This window comes from Oryctolagus cuniculus, chromosome 10 (assembly GCF_051225735.1).
Source record: "Oryctolagus cuniculus isolate XC-2025 breed Fujian yellow rabbit chromosome 10, ASM5122573v1, whole genome shotgun sequence".
Lineage (NCBI taxonomy): Eukaryota > Metazoa > Chordata > Mammalia > Lagomorpha > Leporidae > Oryctolagus > Oryctolagus cuniculus.
Window position 1 is genome coordinate 104,134,131 of NC_142876.1, and position 7,557 is coordinate 104,141,687.

A 7,557-nucleotide genomic window follows, 5' to 3' on the forward strand; every position below is an offset into this window, starting at 1 on the left:
TGCCGGTCTGCTTCTCTCCGCCTCCTGCTGCTTTCTGTGGCACTCAAGCTTCAGCAAAAGATGCAGAGGAAAAAGAAGCAAACTACGGAGCCCCTAAACCAAGCCCCATATGTATTCAAATTCATTGAGGAACTGAGCAGTCAGGAAGCTGGATTTTCTGTCTTGCTTCCTTACCAGTGAGGTTCTCATAAAACCCATTCATGGACACACTCACACTCCCAACACTCACCTTTCTTTCAGAAACAAAATCTGGGATTCAGACAGGCCATGGAGACAAACAGCTCCTCCACTTACTACAAAAGATTTCATTACAACTGGCTATCTTGTGGCATTATAAATCTACCTAAAAACATACCCACCTCCACATCTCTCTGTAACTCTTTCAAATAAATAAATCTTTAAAAACAACAACACACATCCAGTTGGGGCCAACGCTGGGGCGTCACCTGCGAGGCCAGCATCTCGGCACCAGTTCAAGTCCTGGCTTGACTCCACTTCCAATCCAGCTTCCTGCTAATGACCCAGGAAAAGCAGTGCAAGACAGCCCTAGTTCTTGGGCTCCTGCACCCACATGGGAGACGCAGATGAAGCTCCTGGCTCCTCTCTTCGGCCTAGCCCTGTCCCAGCCATTGTGGCCATCTGGGGAGTAAACCAGCAGATTGCTTACTCTAACTCTTTCAAGTAAAAAAAATACGTCTTAAAATAAAACAAAACACACACCCACCTACATACACATGTTGAAAAGGTTGGGACATCAGTAGAAAGTACCACACACTTGGGTAAGATGCCCTACTTTATCTTTTTTACTGGCATGGCTTATATATGTTACAACAATGAGAAAAACTGGGAACATTTAACAAGATCACATATAAGATTAACTGTCTAAAAAAAATCACTATCTGAATCTGTACTTTAGAGCTGGAAGGGACACTAAAGGTTATCTAATCAATTTTAGTCAAATTCTCCTGCTTTACAGATTAAAAAACCAATGTTTTCAACAAGAAAGTAGTACAGATGGAGCTGGGCGCCACATTACCGGGATCCCCATCACGCGTGAGGATTCACACCCAGCAGCCCATTTTAACTTGTACCAACCCAGCACAGAAGAGGTCTGCTTGCAGACCTGGGCTGAGTCCTAAGGTCACAGAGCCAGTGCTCCACAGGCCCTCTGAGCACACTGCCCCTTTCTCTGAGGGGTCGGGGAGGAGTGACCAAACAGGAAACGCAAGTTCTACTTCCTCTTCCCTCACTTGGATTTGAGCAGAAGTCACTTCAATTTAGCTTTAGTGCTTTCACGTCCAAAGTCAGAGGGGTGGACAAGGTCTCTAATCTTTGACTTTTTGGAACTCCATACTAAGCACACTTTTCCTTCCACTAGCTCCTGGGAGCCTATGACATCCATTGTTTGAGGGGGGAAAAAAAGAGCATTCCTTCCTCCATGAGCCACTTCACTTCTGGTACCTTTCTCTTTAATGGAGCATAACACCCACTGGCTGCCTTATACATGCAAACCGCAGCCTTAGGAAAGGGATAGTGAGGACTATCAGGCCTCTTCCAAACTCTGGTTCAGCCAGTTTGACAGGCAAGTAAAGAAATGAAGCTCAAGGAGTCAGGGGGTTTTCCACAAAATATTTAGAGAGGAAGTCAGCTTGCTCTTTGAGTCAAGTGCTTGACACCTTCTGCACAGTTTAATTAGCTGAAATGCTGCCGCCTCCCAGCACTCACTCCTTGCAGGAAGTTTATAACCCAGTAGCAAACTCTTCATTAAGCCAACAATAGATTACTGTTTCAGCTACGCACTGAATACTTGTCAAGAGAGTGGCACTCTCAAGGCTCGTGAAACCCTATGTAACCAAGGACATGATCTCATGTGACACTGAACTGACTGCCTCCTGGCCTCTGTCAGGGTGGGCCCCCAGCTAGACACTGCTCGACCGCTGCCACCACACAGAGCACGGTCAGTGCTGCGTGGGGCCCTGCCTCTTACTGAGTGTCCCCCATCCCCTAGGCACTGGGTTGCACACCAGACGATCTGCCCACCTACTCTATTTTGTAGGTATAATCCCCCACTGAGAAACGAGGAGTCTGCATCATGCAGGGATTTGCCTCAATGCATCCTTCCAGAAAGCAGGAGACAGGATACATCCCCAAAGCCTGCTCTTTCTATAGTGCCCTAGAGCCTACTTTTTTTTTTTTTTTGGACAGGCAGAGTTAGAGAAAGAGAGAAAGGTCTTCCTTCCATTGGTTCACCCCCTCAAATGGCCGCTATGGCTGGCGCGCTGCACTGATCCGAAGCCAGGAGCCAGGTGCTTCTCCTGGTCTCCCATGCGGGTGCAGGGCCCAAGCACCTGGGCCATCCTCCACTGCACTCCCGGGCCACAGCAGAGCTGGACTGGAAGAGGGGCAACCGAAACAGAACCAGTGCCCCCCAACCGGGACTAGAACCCGGGGTGCCGGCGCCGCAGGTGGAGGATTAGCCTAGTGAGCCGCGGCGCCAGCCTAGAGCCTACTTTTAACTGCTTACTGCAATCAATAAATTTTGCCTAATAACCGACAAATAAGACAGAAAGGGTGCTGAGGTTTCCACCAGTGACCCTGGGTTACTTACAGTTTAGCTCACACATGGTTACGCAGAGATGGTGCTACTGGGTGGGCTGCACGCAGTGGTGTTCAGAGGCCACAGGCCCGAACATACGCATTTTGGACTCTAAGGCAGAGCCCTGGCTGAATTACCAGCTAACATTTAGAAGACTGATCCTCCTAACCGAGGCGGCAGGAGGACTATGAAGCCGCAGCCAGAGTCACCTTAAGATCGGATTCCTAAAATCTGCTGTGAAAGACTTCCTGTGGGGCCAGGTCCTGAGCTGCAAGGCACTGCTTTTCCTGAGAGAAAGCCCACCCATGCTAGGCAGAGACCTATCAGCAGAGGTTCCCACCTGCGGGTGCTGAAAATGGCATTTGCCCCACACTGTGCCATGGGCAGACCTGCAGCCACTGTGACATCATCCAGCCAAGAGCCTGGCTTTTTTTAGGGGCTAACAGCCAAAGTGCTTCAAGGGTCAGAAAGAATAGAGAGGAAGAGAGAACTTTATTAGGCACCAAGACAGGGAGCCATGTGCTGTCAGGTCTCTGCTGACCCTCCTTGTTCCAGGGAGTACACCCCCAGAGTAGGGCACAGGGAAGAACCCGGGATGGTACACATTAGGAGGTAGTGTGCTCTCCAAGAACACAGCCTCTCCCTGCCAGGTGAGGGGTGTCTGGCACCTACTGCAGGGCTCCGGCGATAGATGAGAAGCTAATACTAAATGGAAGAAGACTTGGCCCAGAACCAAAAGGCTACAGCTTGGTCCTGCAGCTCACTAACCTCACCATCCTGGTGAGGGACAAGATTACCCTTCCTGGGCCTCATTTCTTCCTTCTAGAAAACAAGCACAAAGATCAAGCTGATTGCTAACTCCCTTGCTAACTTAACACGGATCATCTCAGATTTTATATGTCTACTGAAATCTCTTAACTTCCCTGCCCCCGTCTCTGCTAAAACTCAAAAATGAACTATCGGTAGCTGCCTTTGTTAGCCATCTTCCTAAACACATCCTTTTTTTTTTTTCCCAAATCAAAGATGGCACATAGTTCCCATTTCCTTTTTTTTTCAGAGTACAAAAAGCACTGTCAAAACACATCAAACATTATGAAGTGGCAAATGAGAACAATCTTCAAAAACCCAGAGTTAAACGTGGCTATTTCTCAATATCTAAATATTTGCACAACGAAGATCTAGTGTGAGTTTTACAACCCGAGAAAGACACTTGCTCTTGCATAATATGAGGCCTGGAGAGGTTAACTGACTTGCTAGGTCACAAAGTAAGTTAGTGGCAAAGCCTGGGCAAAGTTAGTGGTGCCCAGCTGTTTATACACCATAGATCATTATCTTCCTAACCAACCTGTCTTTCTGGATTTTCTGCATTATTTCTTGATTTAGAGACACACACTTTACAAACCAAAATCAAGACATGTTGCAATAGACTGGTCAGCAGCTTACTGATCCCACTAGGCTTACTTGGCTGAAGTAAGAAATCAATCTCACCCAAAGGCATTCCATCCCCACTGACCCTGATAGGATATTCAGGTCTCCAGCAGCACAGAAAACCCAGAGTCTAACTGCCAAGTCTCTACACACCACGAAGGCTGCAGATCGGAAGAGACGACAGAAAAATGGAGTCATGCCAGCATTTCATCATGCTGGGATGAATAATTGAATCAGGTAAGACATGTGCATGTAGCCCTCTCATCTTCACAACTGACAGCTGGGAATGGCCTGGCCATTTGTCTCTGGAAATCCGAATCCGAATAGGAAAGCTAGCGATTTCGATGTGCAAGACAGGAACCCGAGGCAGCACAGCGTTAGTGCCCTTTTCCTCCCAATAATAGGTCAATATTGAGACGTCACCCTTCCACTTCTAATTCAGACTATGTTGCTTTTCACAGTTACCAGCCTATGTATGTGTTTAGGTATTTTCAGATTTGGTAATCAGGCTGTGTGACGCCTTTTGTCTCACACATGGCCTAATTAGATGTAGGAAGCACCCTCTCACAACGAAACACCCAGAAAGACCTTTCGTGTGATTGGGAATACACTTTATCCATGGTTGTGCCACTATAATCTCAAGTTAGAGTGTCTAGGACAAGACAGACTTATGGACAAGCCACGGCCAGTTATTTTTATCTAGTGTTCTTTAAGACAAGGTACAGGCAAAGTACTTAAAAGAGATCTACAAAGAAAATAATAGCTCATTTTGTGCTTTTCTAAGGTGCTGGGGCAATGGTAAAAATGCAAACAAGAAGACCCCAAACTTGGCCATGTCTGCTTTAGTCTGTGTTGCAACTTCAGCAACACAGACTCAGCACTGCCCAGAAGCGCTTCTGAAACTGGCTTTTATTGCTTTAATTAACCAAGGCGAGGAGGACAGCTTTACTCCATCTCCATAACGCTACTGTTGCCAGCTCAAGGCTAAGGACAGCTCTTTACCTCTTGCACTTGATACCAGGCCCGTACAATTAGCATCTTATTATAGGCTGGCCTCTCTTCTAATTACCACACGACTCAATTAAGCACTTTATTTTATTGTCTTGTTCACGCATTAGGTCAAGGGCTTGGGATCCCTCAACTATAATAAATCCTCAACTCCTTTTAGGCAGGTGCTGTGTTTTAGTTTTTTTTTTGTTTGTTTGTTTGTTTTTTAATCTCTTTAGGCTCACGATGTACTGGGGATTCACAGGCATGCAAACACTCCCAGACTGTTTGAAGAGCTTCTAGATGGCACTTCTGGGAGCATGGCTCATGGCTGGAACCTGGCTTTCCACACACGCCCAGCCAACCACACGTGCTAGATCCCGTGGGCTTCTGTGCTGTGTAGGGACGAGTCCGTAGCCACCTGGAGTTGACCTGCAGCCTGCTTCGACACAGGCTCTTCCTATCGGCATCACATCCGGTGTTCCTCTAGAAAAAGGATTCAGGGGATGTAGGTCTATGTTTAAACGGACTCCTTGTCTCTGGAGTTACAACCACAGCTCAGAGTGCAGCTCTCAATCCGTACCAAGGACCTCCTTTCTGCCCGCGAGGAAGCTGTGTAAGCTGCACTGCCACAGGAGCTGCAAAGCCCACTCTGGTGCTGGCTCTGCCGTTTATGATGTGACCTGTGACTTTGTTCAAGGCACTTAATCTCTCTGTGCCTCAGTTTCTCTATCTGTAAAATAGGGCTAACAGAACCTGTCTCACAGGGTTGTTCTGAGGGCTGAATCCGTCTTTTAAAGTGCTTAGAACACTGCTTGGCACATAGTAAGCACTTCCTAAGGTAAAACCAACAGTACAGAGCTACAAAATAGCATGCTCCCGAAGACTCAGGCGGGACAACCAGCTGGTGTAATGGAATAATGGACCATCCTTGGAGTCTTGATTTTGAAAATATCTGAATGCCCTACTGCTATCCAGGTGATAAAAATGGTCTGTCAGCCTTTAAATACAACGTTTAATGAGGGCATCATTCTCAGAGAATTCAAAACATCCCACTATTCTCACTTCTCCTACCACTTCGCCTAATGCATCCGACATTGCTCTAAGAAAATTCTACTGACCCTTCTCCAGCAAGGAACCTTTTGCCAATTGTCAAGGGGACAATTTAAACATATGTCCTTTATTTTAAAAGGCGAAGAATTTTCATAAAGATGACTCCACAGTATCCAAACTGGGACTTTTCTCCCTGTATCCTGTCTGAGGTGCCAATTTGCTGCCACCTTTAAAATTAGGGGTGAAGAGGTTTTCTTCTGCCCAGGGCCATTTGGATATTGATAACTATTCGTGGGCCCTAAAGAATTATCACCTTAAAAATCAGCCTGCTGTAGATTTACTGAATCTCTGGCCCCACCTGCCACAGCCTTGGCAGGGCCAGACCAAATGATTTCGCAGGCCTTACACACCAGCAGGCTGAAGTTCCCCATGCCTGTTTCGGATCCTCAATCCCTTTCGATGCGCCAGCTACTACAATCCCATTTCCAGAGTCTCTCCTTCCAGAACAATCTCCACTTGTACCGCCTGTGGTCCCTTATCTCACCAGAGTTCATAACACAAAATTCAGCCGCTAACCACACACAAGGGTGTCGCGGCGCCACCACAGGTGGGGCTCCTGTGCCTTCATCAGGGAGGAAACCCTTCCGGTCTCATTCTCGCAGTTTACCTGGAAGGCAAAGTCCAACCCCAGCAAGAAGTCCTCCCTTAAGGAGCGTGTGTAGAGAGCCGTGTGGACGCACAAGAAACGGCGCATGCCCAGTCGACTGAGGCGTGACAGCGAGCATCGATCTCGGAATATATCTTGAGAACGCGGGCACGAACAGCAAAGGAAGGAGAATCAGCGCGGGCGGGCAGGCACTTCCTCTCAACACCCCTCTCCGACCACTCCCAACCCCGCTGCACCAACTGATGCTAGCGGGAGACCACTAACCACCAGGCTCCCTGGTTATGTTGGCCTCGGGGCCTTCCCCTGCCGCCTGGGGAGCTTCCCTGGTGAAGTTGTGTTTCACTTAGTGTAGAAGGTACCCAATAGTTATCTCTGAGTCACTATTTAAAGCTATTGTCTGAGAAACATTAACCCTATTTTGGATGATCAAAAGTTACTTTCACTTTTGAAAACAGGGAGGTTCCTCAAAAATGGGGCATCAGCAAAAGGCACCAGGTGCCTGCCTTACTCCACTCGGTTTGGGTTCACTTTCCCCTGTTTATTCGCATGGCTCCTTTAAAACCTGCAGGGTACCCTGTCTACCCGCCTTGATAGGTTCCTTCGTGACCCCAACTTCACCTTGCAGGTACCGTCTCAGGAAAGCCAAAGCCAATACTCCCGCTCAGCCCCCGCGTTGGGCAGGCTCCCCCTACCCCAGGCCCACCCTCCACCCCCACCCCGCAGGCGTCCACAGCTCCCAGCGACCACCCCCATTAAGCAGGGGTTCCAGCTCCCGCTACGAGGCACAGGTTACCAAGCACCCTCCCCCAGCACTGTCTCTGGGGCA

General features: G+C 48.2%; 1 protein-coding gene across 8 annotated transcripts in view; it reads right to left on the bottom strand.

Annotated features, from left to right (window-relative positions):
- ZDHHC3 (zDHHC palmitoyltransferase 3) overlaps positions 1-7,557 on the bottom strand; it is a 57,981-nt gene that overhangs the window by 49,625 nt on the left and 799 nt on the right. The window contains exon 1 of one of the 8 annotated variants that reach the window (XM_017343760.4): positions 6,732-6,870. The exons of the other annotated variants lie outside the window; for them this stretch is intronic. The gene's annotated coding sequence lies outside the window, so the exon portion shown is untranslated. Of the gene's footprint in view, positions 1-6,731; positions 6,871-7,557 lie in introns of those variants that run through there. 8 annotated transcript variants of the gene reach the window in all.